Source organism: Bubalus kerabau, chromosome 1 (genome assembly GCF_029407905.1).
Source record: "Bubalus kerabau isolate K-KA32 ecotype Philippines breed swamp buffalo chromosome 1, PCC_UOA_SB_1v2, whole genome shotgun sequence".
NCBI classification, from domain to species: Eukaryota; Metazoa; Chordata; class Mammalia; order Artiodactyla; family Bovidae; genus Bubalus; species Bubalus kerabau.
In genome coordinates this window covers 87963030-87979922 of record NC_073624.1, presented here as the reverse complement: position 1 = coordinate 87979922, position 16893 = coordinate 87963030, and positions in this window count along the sequence as shown.

The window sequence follows — 16893 nt, the reverse complement described above, 5'->3', positions numbered from 1 at the left end:
CTCGGCCCCATTTTGTGGGAGGCGAGAGATCTGTCAACATGGAATACCTCCGCTAAGGATGCATCTGAGTTTGGAAATCCTGCTTAAGGGATGGAGCCGAGAGGATCTGCTTCGACGGAAAATGTCAGCGACTTCTAGCACCTCCACGCTTTTTCACTTTTTTCATTTTCTCTAAGGAAGCGCCCGAAGCTGCCGGGGGACTTGTAACTGAAGAGAGAAGGGAAAGCTGCAGCTGAGTGCTCCGGGAACTTGCCGCGGCGTCTTTTGGCTTTGGCTGCACTTCCCCGCTCCCAGGAGCTGACCGCGGTCTCGCGGAGGGTCGCCTGGGCCGCCCGGACGGCTCAGAAAGGACCGGGACCCGGCGACGCCAAGTGGCAGCGGCCTCCGCCGAGTCACTTCAACAGCGAGACTTTTCAGTAGTTTTTAAATGCCAGGGTCCACCGCCCAACCGGGATCCCTTGCCAGAGTCGTGAGCTTCGGGAGCCGCGGACGCTCCTGCTCCATCAGTCGGCCGGGAGCCGGGTTGCCCGGAGTCGGCGGTCCTCGCGGATGCCGGCAGCCCCGGCGCGCCGGGTGGTCGCCGTCGGGACCCGGCCCTGGATGATGCTACTGGGGCAGGAGTGGGAACGAAGGCACGTACACTGAAAATTAAGTCGTCTGGACCTAGGGTTGTATGTTTTAACCGTGTTTTAGGTTCAACGTTAGAACGTTTTTTCTAGTATCCCACTGCAGTGGGCGAACCTGGCTGTCTTATTTCGAATTTCAAGGGCAGGATGGAGGGGTGACATTTTCTGGTTTTGTTTTTAACGGGGAGGTGGCCACTTCTAAGCCACTGACTGCTTGCTGTTTGTGTGTGTTTGTGTGTATACAATAGTGTGTTTTGCTTTGCAGTACAGATAGCAAAGGCTAAACACCTGGAGTGTGATCCTAACGTTTTAATGCCCTTTTTTTTTTTAACATTTAAAATGTGATATGTAACGGGACAATCGATTCTGAGGAAAGAAAGGATTCTTTTTCTGCAGAAGACGCTGTCAGCCTCAAAATGGAGTCCTAAAGAATATCTGATGGGTAGAATTTAAATTCATAGCACTTTAGATATGCTCTAGTCAAAGAAGACAAAAACATAAAACAAATATTTGTCAGATTGGTAAACGGTTCTATTTCCCCAAGACTAGAAAAATATAAGGCCAAAGTAAGCTATTAATGAGTATTTGCCTGTAAGAGGTATGTAAAATTATAAGGAAAAAGATTCATTTTATGAAACTTAGGAATGCATTACACGAATAGTATACCTCAAATTTTTTTAATCCAGTTACAGCAGTCTTTTGTATTTGCATGACATTTTTTTGAGGTATTTTGTTTGTGTTGATGTTAACCCTCATCTTCCCTCTGTACTGCAGAACCGCATCTTTCTGCAGGCTGCGCCTCAATCACTAAGTTCCATGCCCCATCCCCTGCTTCACCCGCTCGCTGCTCCTGGCGCATGCATTACCGGGATAGTTTCTGGTGCTGTCTTTTCCTATTGATGTTCTATATATATATATATATATATATGTAATAAACTTGGTTACCACTGATCAGCCTGTATCTCTTGCAAGAAAAGCCTATCTTAGGACCCAAGTACCCAGAAAAAAATTTTTAATGGGATTGCACTAATTGTAACTCTAGTGCATAATATTACATTTCTCTGTACCATACTGCATTTCCTATAGTGGGCAGCACAGAGCAGGTGGATCCTGGAAAAGAAATTGCTAGAGAAGTGTGACAGTTTTACATAGATAGTCTCTAATTGGATAAGATATAAATAAAATATAGTTCATAGTTTCAAGAATTAATGGAAAATAGTCCTATAAACATTACTGATAATAGTGGAAATTGTCAAAACTCAGTTCATGTAGTTTACTGATCTGATGAGATGTCGACAAAGCCCTTTTGGTGTGAAAAAATGCAAAGTTGTTTTTAATAGTAACTGCAGAGCCTGAACACCATTAGAGGTTTCTGTTATTTTATATGAATCTTTGATCCTTATCAGTTTTAGTATTATTTAATCAAGAAATCGTGATGTTTAAAATTCCCTCTTGTAAAAAACTATACCAAATTTCAAATCAAGCATGTCAGGTGTATGATTTCAACAGCTTAAATAAATAACTGAGAAAGTGATATGTTGATTCATCAGAGAAATTGTGGATTTTAGGTTACTCCCAGGTTTAATTGGTTGAACAGGGCTATTGAACTTAAATTTATGTTTCATTAAAGATGATCTTGGAAAGGAACCTTTGGTAAGATGTGAGAATGCTTTCAGCACTTGCTGCTCTGCTTGTGTCTGCTGCTATACTTTTTTATGTGGACTAACTTATCTTATTTGAACATTTGATTACAATATCAAATCATAGATGTAGACTTTCCTTCAAGTGATTCTAAAGGAGTACTGGTAACTAAGCTTTTAAAAGGTGAGGTAGTAGTTTATTATGCTGCAGATTAGGGTGATTGTAGATATTCTGAATCTGCTGTTGACAGATTACTAAGTAATGTATCTGTGTAGGGTCTGGTTCTTTGGGGTGTTTCGTTGTTGCTTCTGTTCAGTATATATTAAAGGTTATGCTTTGTACATAAATTCAGTGCAATTTGCTTAAAGACAGTTATAATTTTCAACTAAAAAAGACTTCTTAATAAGACAATAGCTAGAAGAACATTAAATTTTACCCAATTATAGTATTCTTTGGAGAGGCAATCCCAAATGTGCTTTTTGAGGAAGTTGGGCTCACTTGGTGTTTAGGTCAATTATCTAACCTTGAATTTTTAAAATTGTTATGGGTTTAAGGTGCTACATTTGTTGTTTTATTACATCTGTTTTGATCACTGAAAAAGAAAAGTAAGTCCCAAACTGCTTATTGTAGTATCATTACAGTTTATAGTAGTTTAGCACTTCACTAATAGTATTTAATAACTTCTGAAAACCAGGAGAGCATTAATACTAAACCAAAGAAATATTTGTTTATTTTTATCAGTGCAGATTACTAAATCATTAGGTAAATATTTGTTGAATGCTTACCTTGGGCAAAAGGTGAGGGAAGAGAAATTGACTTGGCCCTCAAGGAAACCTCCAGTAGTAAGTTTTTCTTAACTGCGGCCTTTAAACAATGATAATGAAATATTCAGACCATAAGGTTCTTAATTTATAATACGAAAGCAGGATGTTTAACATTAAGTTCAAAATTCTGTTTAGTATAGAAATAGTTGAGTATAATTGCGTACAAAGCAGCATACAATGTTAGGATTAGTATTACTCAAAATTGTATTAAGTGTTTAAATCACATTCTTTGAAAATTCAGATCCACAAAAAATATTCCAATAGTTTAATTATAAGAAGGGCTAGAGAATTTTCACTGAATGTGAAAAATATATTACTGAGCAAACAAACAGGAATTGTTTTAATGAGTTTTGATTTTCTGTTTCAATTTTTTGGTACATTGACTCTTCTGACATTGAACTTTGCTATTAATTAAAAAAATTAAACCCCAAAGACATTAACTTTGTATTTAATGCAAATTTAATTCAATTCTTGACTAGCTGTAAAGCTTAAGAAGTTGGCAGTCTTGTTGGCGAAACAATAACATAGGAATTAAGCCAAAATGCAAAACTATGTAATTAGTTTTCATTACAGTAGATACAGTTCCTTCCTTCATAACTATAGGAGTCAGAGTAGTATTAACTTAATAATTTAATTTATTTAGCTTTTGTTTTTCTCTGAAAACATACCACAAGCTATTCATGTATAGCATCAAAATTGAAAGCCACCAGGGTCAATGTAAATTGTTGAGGCATTTTGCTATACATTGAGGGAAATTCTAACTAATCAGTAGCAACAATTTTTTTAAAGTGGAGTGGTTCTTTGACATAATTTGTAGTAGGTAGGACTCCAAAGAATTCTCATTATCTTTGTGTGATAATGTACATGAGAAATACTTATAAACAGTTCTTCAGGGGTTCAGAATAACTGACAGTATTTTGCAGTTGACTGCAGTACTTCCAGATATTTAAAACAAAGATGAAAATTTTAAGATTATTGGACTACATTTTTAAAATCAAATTTCCCTCTCGTTAACAATACTAACAATGACAGCAATTAGTGATTACTGATAGCCTAAGTAAATAGGAAGTTAGGTCCTGTTCTAATATCTGTTCCTGTTAACTGCATTTAAAGACAGATTTCCTCAGAATTAATCAGCAGTTAAATGATGGTCCTCCTGTTCCTCTGGAAACAGAAAAGAAGCTTCCCTCTTTAGGGTATGCAGGAATTTGCTCTCTTCCCACCAAACTAAATCCATCCTTCACACTGTCGTTTGCTTACCTCATTTATTTTTTCTGCTGCATGAAAAGTTGGGGGCCACCAAAAGTAGGAGTAGTAACATCAGCAGTACACTGCCCTGGGTGGGTGCTCACTCACAGCTTCTTACCCCAGGAGATACTCTCTTCTTACTCTGTTCTCAGTATCACTTTCTGAAGAGTCTTTTGAAATAGTAATATATTCACAGTTAGATAAGAAGAGTGCCCAGGGAGTCCGCCATCCTTGTGAAACAGATGTTTTTATTGCATTTTTCTAGGGAGAAGTTCTCAGCAGGCATGGGCATCTTAAAGGGCCCTGTCATATCCAAAAAAGTTAAGTTATATTACTAAAGACAAGTAGTAAGTTGAGAGGATCACCACATCTGGGGCTGATTTTTATTTTGCAGTTGTTGGCCTCTAGAGAAAGACATTTTGAAATTTAAGGCATATCATTTTAGTTCATGAGATTGTGAGGATTATAGCAAACAAGCCAAAATCTATTTCTGAAGAAGAACTGCGACAGATTTTAAAGATAGTTTAAATGCTTTTAATCATTTTTCAATTTGTCCTTCATAGAAAATATATGGATAAGGGATTAAATTAATTCAGAAGAGGTCCCTACTGTAATTCTTCCACTTCCTAATTGAGAATACCTGTAGATATATATGGATTTATTACCACTGGAGCAGTGGTAGTAGTATGTACTCAGTGTGCAAGGGTGACATTGATCAGAATGTTTCCAGTGGTGTCTCCAGGTCACACTGCCATCTTCCTTTTTACCTTTGTCTTTACCTGCTCTGTTGCTCTTTGCTGCATTTTCTCCTAGAACTGTACCTAGGAGTTGGTCCAGACCTTGCTTTTATAGACATCTTTCACCAGGGTACTTTATCCCGCAGCAGGTTCTTGTAGCTTGACTTTGGGCCTTGTGTATGATCATAGGAATTTAATGCTACCAACCTCAGACTGCAGTTGAACATACTCTTTTTTAAAAAGGCTAAATAAACTAGTACTAAGTTATGCATACTCCGAATTGCTCAATGGATATTATAAGATGTTAATTATTCTTTGCCTTTTTTTTTTTTTTGGTATGTAGATCATTATATGCATAGTTGTTCAAAATCTACAATTCATGCATTGTCTTTGAGAGGAAGAAGGTTTGCACCCCACCCCATGTTTTACATATGTATATATGTTAAGACTGAGCCAAAGAGAAAGGGCATATTTGAAAGAATATGTGTGCTTTACTTAGACTCCAATAATTAGGCTGATGTAGTTGATTTATGTCATACATTGAGCTCATTCTTCAAAAATAAACAGTACAGTAAGGCTCCTAGCTCACAAATAAGTGCTTTTTCAACTAACATTCATTCTGTCTTGGTAATAAAATCCAAATTCCAGAATCATAGTTAGTTGCTAAGCAGATATGTATAAAACTGTAAATTTATCTGAATCATTTATTATTTAAAGAGTAGTGTATAAAAGTTTAAACAAGTCATTGATTAGTGAAAGTGACAAAATAAAAATGGAATTTTGGTAGAATGAGATAATAAAAGGCCTTTCTTAGGGAATTATTGGGAAAAGTAAGCTAAAACATGAGGTCCTAGACTTTTTAGGCTCAGTCATGTCTGACTCTTTACAACCCCATGAACTATACAGTCCATAGTCCATGGAATTCTTCCAGCCAGAATACTGGAATGGGTAGACTTTCCCTTCTCCAGGGGATCTTCCTGACCCAGGGCTTGAACCCAGGTCAGAATCCGCCTGCAATGCAGGAGACCTGGGTTAGATCCCTGGGTCAGGAAGATGCCCTAGAGAAAGGAAAGGCTACCCCCTCCAGCATTCTGGCTGGGAGAATTTCATGGACTGTATAGTTGGACACAACTGAACAACTTTCACTTTTGGGCAGTATTTTATCTTAAATTAGGGTCTGCAGGATCTCCCCTTATCACCTGGACTTTTTTGTCAGTGTATGCTACTTATTTAGTATCCAGGTTAAGACCATTTGAAATGAGCCTTTTAAGTCTACAACTTATATAACATCTATAAATATTACTGCTACATAGAATAACATTTTTAGCCTCACCACAATACCTTGTGCAATTTTATAACTACTAAATGCCCAATGAAAGGCTGTCAACCCACTGTATACTTAAAAAAGCACAACCTTAAAGTTGAAAATTATGTTATTTGGTGGATTTGCTAAGGATTTAAACCAATGAGACAGCTTCTCGGATAGCTCTGAGGGACCATCTTAAAGAAGTAAGGGAGAAACCAGAGTATATTAGGAGTTTTTGCACCAGAAACCAGGTAGTCAGAACTTTAAAAGATTACTGTTAAAGAAAAAGCAGACATCTCAAGCTAATGAATTTAGCACTTTTCTCTGTAGGGGAATATGCAAGTGTCTGGGCTGTTGATATGCTCCCTAGGGTAGTATTTGTTTCTATACACTCCCCTTTGTGTATGTGTGTGTTAGGGGGTGGGGGGTGGTGGAGCTGCGGTGGCTACAGGCTTGATGGTCACAGCATCCTTTGTTTACTGATAACATTTTTTATCCACACCTTGTAGAGAGAACCTAGCTCTCAGTCTGGTGCAGCTCGGCAAATTCTGACATAGCTTAAATTGCCAGGAGCATAGGGGCATCATTCCTTGCCAGTGAGAGTACACATCCTTTCTTTGCTGGCTAAGGTGAAATCTGAGCCAGGGGATTTTATATGACCTTAGTGCAATGGCCATCTCTCAGGAGCAGGGTTAGAGAATTGGCCTTATTACCTTACTTTCATAATTTTTTTATCTTTCTGAGACTGTGTATAACCTCACTTGGGGATAGTATTTCTCTAAACCACTGTACTTCACAGACATTGTGACTACTTTCCCCTGGGAAGTATTGGAAGCCTCAAAGTCAGGGCAAATGTGTATGACTGAGCATGAGTGAACTTGACAAATGAAATCAGTATCTTTGCAAGTTTTCGTACTCTTGTTCTTAAAGTCACATATTAAAGCTGGAGGTTTACCCACGACCAGAGATCCAGATAGCATTTTTTATACAGCCTAGGATAAGCTGCTCATTTCCCATCAATATAGTACAAAAACTAAGGGACATCAGTTGCTAATTATAAGGCAAGTACCTGCATATTTTCTCACAAATTTTATTGTGATAAACTAGTGCTATACTCTGAACATTAAAGGAGACTTTTTTTTTTTTAACCTCTAGCTGTCCAAACATGTTATTCAAGTAAAAGACACTGGTAAAGGAGTTTCTCCCTTCGTATTTTGTGGTAATTTAGGACAAACTCAGCATTTAAGGAATGTATTGTATTTTTTGAGTTTCCAAAGCCAAGAATATAAGAACAATACCTAGGTACAGGTCCATTACTTTCAGTAAAGTTAGTTTCACTCATTCTGGTAATAGATGCTCCTCAATTTATAATTGAGGCAATAATCAAAGCAGAAAGTCCAGAAAGGGTAGTGTAGCAAGTAGCAACCTCATAGTACTTGCTCAGGGTTATGCAGTTGTCATTCTGGTGGAGGTCCTTTGCCAGTCTTTGATGAAAGAGAAATTAGCAGTCCTGGTTTCTCTCGTGTTGATAGATAGGTCTCAAGTAGAGATTTATTTTCCAAGAGGAAAAGTGATTAAATAGGTTCCCTACAGAAAGATTTTTCAGAATAGAAAATCTGCCTTAAAAGCTTCATAGTCTTTGAACCTAGTTCAGAAGTGGCCAAGACCAAACCTCAAAGCATGAAGGCAAAAGTTAGGGTATACTAAAAGAGGACAAAGTATAATCTAGTTAAGAACCATCAAATGAAGTCAGAGGCAAGACCTTCCTATTGACAGGCAAGTTAAGTGCTATCTTGGAGCTTCTAGTTGTTTCCTGATGGATTCTCTTAGAATAGGTCTGGAAGAGTTTTGGGACATATCTGAAACATGAGGTTGAGTTTTCCTGATGAGAAGGCCAGGGTTAGAAGGTCCGCCAGCTGTCAGATGGACCCAGCACTGCCAGAAGCTATTTGTAAACTGCCTCCACTAGTCTGGTGATTCAAGTGGGAAGTATCCAAGGAACATTCTTCTGGAACATTGTGTCTACAAGAAACTAAAAATTAATCATTAATTATTTGATGGGTGAGGTCATCATCTTCTGAAACATAAAGCATTGTTCCAAGACAGAACACCTTTGCACCTGACAAGTAGGAAGACTTGAAAAGGCCACCTTAAGTCAGGTTCAGGCTATGTGTTTCACCAATGAACCTTAGATGAGAATGTAGTGGGGTGATTACCTGGAAATTTCATAGATTATGAATAATTTGTGAGTTAAAACCAGTGTGTTTGCTGAAAATTAGAAATTGAGGTGTGTGCTGGGCTGCTAGATGTTACACTGTCGCTGCTGTTCTAGATGGAGGGACAGAAAAGTCTTTGAGAAACCTGTAGGACCGTATAGATTCCACTTATAATCTATTTGAAAAAGTGTATTCCCTGACTATCATCAAAATGCTATTGTTAGGTTTTAATGTTAAAGACATCACCAACAATCATGTCAGCTCCTGCATATAAGTATGTTACTATCCTGCAAAGGTTCACAAAATCATTTAAATATATTCTTAAGAACAACACATATATAATATTAACCTGAATATTTGCAGAGGGCTCCCAAGAGGGATGAGTTTGTTTTATTTATTCAATCAGTTGTTCATTCATTCACTCTATTTTTAAAGTTAGTTTGCTGCCTGATCTTGAAAAAGGTAACATCCAAATGAGTTAGCAGAAAAAACAAGTTGGTTAAAAAAGATAAGCCCAACGATGCCTTAAAATGAGAAATCGCCACAGCCTTACTTTCATGAGAATAACAACATTTTGTAATAGGTACAGCTGAAGAGATTAGAAAGACTGCTAGATATGTTAACGCCTCCACAAGTGAAGAAATCTTTATTTGCAGTTGTCTACAAGAACTACCCAAAAACTTGAGCAGAATGAGGAAGTTATGGCTTTTAGGAGTGAAGGTACAATCTCAGGATAACACTTTCTGCCACTTAGGAAAAATATGGAGAAAGCAAAGTTTTACTATCTGGTGTTAAAACAGACTGCATATCCAGAGACCAATTTATTATTTTTCTCTGAGCTACCAGTCCCCTCTTCAATATTATACATAGTGTTTTGTTTTAGTCATAGCACCTGTTACAAATTTAAACAGGATGAGATAGCAGAAACAATTCCTTTAAATAAGAAATTGTGCATAATCAAAGGTGTGTATGTGTGTGTGAACATATTTGCAAGAAAAGGAGTGTGCCAATGATTTTCTTTCTCAGCTTAAATAAATTTGCCAAGAAACTCAGAAATCAGAATACTATTTTAAATATTATTAACAGGGCCATTAATTCTTAAACAATCATCAGAATTACAGATTTTAAAGTTATTTTCAAAGGATACTGAAATCCAGGTGTCTGGGGTTTGTTGTTCAGTTGCCAAGTCGTATGTGACCCCACTGACTGTAACACACCAGCCTCCTCTGTCCTCCACTATCTCCCAAGTTTGCTCAAATTCATGTCCATGTTGCTATCTAACCATCTCATCCTCTGCTTCACCCTTCTCTCACCTTCAGTCTTTCTCAGCATCAGGGCCTTTTCCATTGAGTTAGTTTTTCCCATCATGTGGCCAAAGTACTGGAACTTCAGCTTCAGCATCAGCCCTTCCAATGAATATTCAGGGTTGATTTCCTCTAGGATTGACTGATTTGATCTTGCAGTCCAAGGGACTCTGAAGAGTCTTCTCCAACACAGTAATTAGAAAGCATCATTTCTTCGGCACTGAGCCTTCTTGATGGTCCCATTCTCAACATCCATTCGTGACTACTGGAAAAACCATAGCTTTGACCATACAGACCTTTGTCAGCAAAGTGATGTCTCTGCTTTTTAATACACTGTCTGTTTGTCATGGCTTTCCTTCCAAAGAGCAAATTCTTTTAATGTCATGGCTGCAGTCACCGTCCACAGTGATTTTGGAGCTCAAGAAAAAATCAGTCACTGCTTCCACTTTTTCCCCTTCTGTTAGCCATGAAGTAATGTGACCAGTAGCCATGATCTTAAGTTTTTTGAATGTTGAATTTCAAGCCAACTTTTTCTCTCTCTTCTTTCACTTCATCGAGAAGGTCTTTAGTTCTTCACTTTCCGTCATTAGAGTGGTTTCATCTGCATATCTGAAGTTATTGATCGTTCTCCTGGCAATCTTTATTCCAGCCTGTGTTCGTCTAGCCCAACGTTTTGCATGATGGGACTCTGCATATAAGTTAAATAAGCAGGATTACAATATACAGCCTTGTCTTACTCCTTTCCCAATTTTGAACCAGTCCATTGTTCCATGTAAGTTTCTAACTGTTGCTTCTTGACCTGCATACAGGTTTCTCAGGAGACAGGTAAGGTCGTGTGGTACTCCCATCTCTAAGAATTTTCCACAGTTTATTGTGATCCACACAGTCAAAGGCTTTAGCATAGTCAATGAAACATATTTTTCTGGAATTCCCTTGCTGTCTCCATGATCCACAAATGTTGTCCATTTTATCTCTGGTTCCTTTGCCTTTTCTAAACCCAGCTTATGTATCTGGAAGTTCTTGGTTCATGTACTGCTGACGCCTAACTTGAAGGATTTGAGCATAGCCTTGCTAATATGTGAAATGAGTGCTATCGTACAGTAGTTTGAACATTCTTTGGCATTACCCTTCTTTGGGATTGGAATGAAGACTGACCTTTTCCAGTCCTGTGATACTGCTGAGTTTTCTAAATTTGCTGACATTGAGTATAGCACTTTAACAGCAACATCTTTTTAGGATTTAAAATAGCTCAGCTGAAATTCCATCACCTCCACTAGCTTTGTTCATATAATGCCTCCTAAGGCCCACATCACTTCACACTTAAGGATGTCTGGCTCTAGGTGAGTGACCATATCATCATGGTTATCCAGGTCATTAAGATATTTTGTGTATCATTTTTCTGTATATTCTTGCATTTGTGTATCATTTTTCTGTATATTCTTCTTCTTAATCTCTTCTGCTTCTCTTAGATCCTTACCATTTCTGTCCTTTATTGTGCCCATTCTTGCATGAAGCATTCCCTTGATACCTCGTTTTCTTGAAAGATCTCTAGTCTTTCCCATTCTATTGTCTAATGGTGCTTTTTTTCAAAAAGTAGTATTTGCAAAGGTAGTTTTATAATATAGAATAGAATTCTACCTACTTTTCTGTAGCAATAAGGAAGAGAATATATTTTCCCATTTTAATCTGGTTAAGATATCTTTTATTAAACCAGCAATTAGCAGTGTCTAAATACCAGAATTCCATTAGGTGCTAACATCCAGAGAGAAGATTGGGCACAAGCTTAAAATCCAGAAGAGGGCAGAAAGATAATGAATGTTAATAAATGGAATATGGAACATGTAATGTCTTGCCTGTACATGTAATTAAGAATATAAGTCAAGTTTATTGCAGATTAAGATATGTTTGTTGAAGCAGTCTAAATAGTCACCTGAAGTAGATTTTGGTAAAATGATTATACATTTAAATCACTTGTTTTTTAAATTTTATGGATATTTTGTCCTTATTGACCTTAGTTTGTAGTTTCAGATAGTTTTTCCTGGCCTGGGAAAGCTTTTCTATTTGTTGTTTTTCTCCAACCTCTTGACCCCATCATCCTTCAAATTATTTTTACAGTTCTTAAGAATCTGCAAACTTGCTCTTTCATATATTTTCTGAAAATGTGAAAAGTGTTAAAAGTTTGTGTTTTCAGTGCCTTAGGAAATATATAGGAATACATTTTAAAAACTGTGTGTCCAAGTCAGCATTTTCTAAAGTGCCATGATCAGTTTATAGGTGTTAGGTGAAAAAGGATGCAGTTACCTAATTTTGTGAAATGCCAAGTTAAGTCAAACTTTTTCCTGTAAGACTTCATAGGGCCTTCAGCATCCTCCTGTTACCCTCTATGTACATTCTGTTTTCCAAATGTACCTGGCCTTCTGATAGGATGGTTGTTCCTTGGGAAACATGGGGAAATGCTGGTTTGCTGCTGCTGCTGCTAAGTCGCTTCAGTTGTGTCCAACTCTGTGTGACCCCATGGACTACAGCCTACCAGGCTTCTCTGTCCATGGGATTCTCCAGGCAAGAACACTGGAGTGGGTTGCCATTTCCTATGTTGTTAAAAACTGAATACATATGTCTTAAACAAAAGTGCCCAGTCCTTCACTAGAATGTGCGCTCTTTCAGGGCAAGGACCCCCCCCTATTTAGTCATTGTAATCCAGTATTACATATAACAAATATAATGCTCAGTATATATTATTAATAAAGTAATATACATTTAATAACTTAAAATTTTGTTTTTGCAAGCCTAATTAAGCTTCTAATTTGCTAAAGTTATTTATCATAAAATAACTTGCATTTTGTTGGATGTTATTTTTTCTTCTCCATACTCAGAAGTATTGGAATATTTTTAAATGGTTTATTTTGCAGTTTTATATTTAGAATGGTGTCAGCTATTTTTTGTCTCTGCTTTAGAGGTATATACCTAACCACCTAATAAATCTGTTCACAAACCATAAGGCACTTCAAAACTTCTAGATATAGAAATACGAGAACTCCCCAGTGCCTTCATTTCATTTCACCTTAACATTCCTCTGGGAATCTAAAACTCTTTTGTATCCTCCTTCTTCAGTCTTCACTCCTACCTCCCAAGAAGACAATTTGTCTATGTTCCCATTTTCTTTTGGAGTCCATATAGTTTTCCAGAATTCATGGAATCCCCCGAACCATTTACCACTGCCTCCTATTATAAATCTACTAGTCTTTTCCCGTAGATTGCCTGCTTCATCTGCCAGAGATTCCTTGGAGTTCTTAAGGATTTCCTGGATGTACTAAAATGTATTGATTACACATATAGCAAAATGAAGGGACTTCATTACTGTGCAAGTAGTAATAGATCTTCAGACCTCTGAAGGAAGGACATTTTGAAGGGTCTCAGTTACAAAGAATGATGCATATTTACAGGAATCTAGTGAACTTTGCCACCTTTCTTATTAGGAGAAAGAGAAACTTAGAAGTTCCTTGGAGATTTGGTGGGCTTTTAAGGTCCTCAAAGAGTTTTGTAGATTTCAGTTGGATGTATAATTGATATTAAAGACCATAGTCATAATCAGGAACAAATAGATAAAGAAAAGAAAATATGAACAAATTATCTGAGTTAAAAAAAAAAAAAGAACAGGAAAGAATACTTATTAAATCAGTTTTAAAATAGACACATGCAAAAAATACACATTTTCTTCATTTGATTATAACACGTTTTAGAGGATCCTTAAAAAATAGTGTGAAATTCACATTTTGACAGTTTAGGCATCTTTTTCTGAAATTTGTTAAGAATTTCCTGTGTTAGAGACTGATACAGAAAAGTATTCCTAGTGAAAATTATAAGATTGTTTTTTTGCCTTGAAATCCCTTTAAACTAGGAAATATTCATAGAGTAGCATAAATGAATGTCTTATCTTGTAAATAGCAGGAGAGTTCTTTAATGTCCTTTAGAACCAGGTATTGTGTTGCTGTTTTATCTCCATTCAAACTACCATTGGTAGAAGCCTATTATCCAGATAAGGAGATGTGCTAAGGCAGGAAGCTGTTTGAGTACAGGGCCCTTCTTAAAATTTTAATGAGTGATGGGAGCAAAGAGCAGACAAATAATTCTACTACAATATGATCAAGGAGTTTGATGGAGGTGTTGGCTGTACCTGGAGAAGTCTGGAAACTTTATGGAATAGAAATATCTTGAGTGTGTTTTAAAATAAGAATGTTCATAATTGGTGATAGTGAAGGCTGAGGCATGCAAGCATGTGGCATGTTTTGGGGATGGTAACTAGCCCATCATGAATGAGCCCATTTTGCAAGGGTGAGGATGAAAAAGAAGGCCAGAAAGCTATATTGAAGCCAGTCTGGGAGAGGCATCTATGATGTTAAAGACTTTGGACTTTTTCCCTAAAAGCTGTTATTCTCAGCCATTTATGTTTCTTCTGTCACATAAATGATAGATGCACATGCAAGGATATATACAAATCCCAGACTCTGGCTTTTTCTGCTTCATTTCCATCCTGTTCAAGCTTAAGAGAACACAAGAAAGGAAATTATTATAATTACAGACAGATACAGATTTGACTTTTTAAACATATGTTTCACTTTTAAAATTATTACTGTGCACAATTGGTGAAAACAATTGTCTTGACATAGGTTGGGAACAGGAGGAATGTAGATACAGTACTATCACAACATAATAGGAAACTGGAGGTGAGGCTTCAGTAATAGGATGAGAAGAGAGAGGATAGGTTCAAGAAGTAGTGCAAAACTAAATTGTGAGGACTGCACTAATTTCCATGACTGATGCACACTCTGTGGATCAATTCTAGTAATACTGCTTCCATACTCCCGTTGCGCTTGGACACCTGCTCTCTGTCACTCACATGCATGTGTGCGCACACACACACACACACATACACACTCCCTTATCTACTGTGCCACACTTGCCTCCACATTGCTATGATCAGTACTTCACCCCATTCTCCCTTAAAACAGTCCACTTTCCTGTAGCTGTTTTAAATGGGGTCATGTCTCTTTGAAATGGCTGTTTAAAAACATACATTTTTTTTTTTTAATGAACAAGTATTCAACAAATACCCTGGCCCTCATATTCCTTATCCTTGATCATCTCACCTTCCTCTCCATCTCTGAATTTAAAACATGAAGTGAGGATGAGTATTTGTTGCACACATCCTTGGAATACTTGGCTAAAACAAAAAGCACAATATTTTGGCCACAATGTCTACTGAATCAAAATGAATACTTTACAATGTCATGTACTTCATTTACATTCTCTTTTCCAAACACATTCATACTGATTTTTTTCTTTCTTATTCCAAAGCCCATTTTTTCATCTGGATTCTCCTAATATCCCCTTTATAGACTTATTGCAGCTCTCTGTTATCTTTCAAGAATGCAACACATGAAATTGCCTGTTGTATTCTTTGTGCAGATATACCGTGCTTTGGTACAAGAATAGAATAAAGCTTTCTAGTTTTTTATTCTGAATGCTAAACAATTCACCTGGTATTTAGATTTTCATATCACATTGATCTAGTGGTTTCAAGCAACAATTTATAATAGTTCATAGTTCATCATGAAATACAGAGCCCAGAGATCAGCTAATCTTTAATCCTACCTGCACATTTTATACCAGTACTCTTGCCTGAAAAATCCCATGGACGGAGGAGCCTGGTAAGCTGCAGTCTATGGGGTCGCTAAGAGTCAGACACAACTGAGCAACTTCACTTTCACTTTTCACATTCATGCATTGGAGAAGGAAATGGCAACGCACTCCAGTGTTCTTGCCTGGAGAATCCCAAGGATGGCGGAGCCTGGTGGGCTGCCGTCTATGGAATCACACAGAGTCGGACATGACGGAAGCAACTTAGCAGCAGCAGCAGCACATTTTATAAATGTAAAAAAAGATCAAAAGCAGTTAAATATTTTTCCTGATATCACAATAAGTGAGACTTGGAAAGTCTTTTGATTCTGTGCTACTGTCTTACGTTATCTTTTCCTCATTAATTTTGAATTGCACAATATGGATGTATTCCTCTTTTAAAGAGTTAAAACATCATAGTTTAAAACCTTCTCTGCCCTTGGAATCACAGCCTACCCCAGTCAGTAACCGCTGTTGTCACTTTGATATTTTAATATATGTTCTATTAGCACTATTCTCTGCATTGTTTTTGTAATCTGTACACACACACACTCATCCGCATGTGTTACATAAATGGTATGTTTCTTTAGTCACTAGTGAATTTTTCAGGGTATCCAGTCTTTGTGTTAGCATAGTTAGACTACCTTTCACAAATGCGTACCTCACACTGTGCACAAAGAAGCAAGTCACTAACCTGTCTTCTCCGATAGCTTCATTGGGATCCCTGTCCATTTATTCATCCAATGAAGATTAACTGTCCATTACCTACTGCCATCAAGAAGTTTACATTACATTACACTTATGAAAGTAAAAATGTACAAAGATAACATATCAAATACCAAGTGCCATTGATGATGCATAATGTGTCACTCTGTTTTCTGCCTCACTATCTGGAAGGCCTGAATAGCATAGGAAAATAATTTGAAATGCATTACAGACGCTCTTTGATGTCATTTGTTAAATTCAGTGTTTGTTTAGCTTAAAAATATTTTGACAAGACTATTTCAATTGACTATAACTGAAGTATTAAAGCATTATAACTGAGATCCCAGTCATTTATGAATTTATGTAAGCTTAAGGCTTACCTTGAAGTTAAAATGTCAGTCTCAACTGCTATTTTCTTAAAATGAACTTCAAAGCCAGGTAAAATGTAGGTATTGCAGAAACTAACTGCAACCGACCATCACCAACAATTTAAAAATAAATGAAAGCATGTATTTGTTGGAGAGTTCGGTCAAACACATGCAGTGGTGAGAAGTATTAAACACTTTTGAACATTTATTGATTTACTACCTCTAACTACTATGTCCTGATT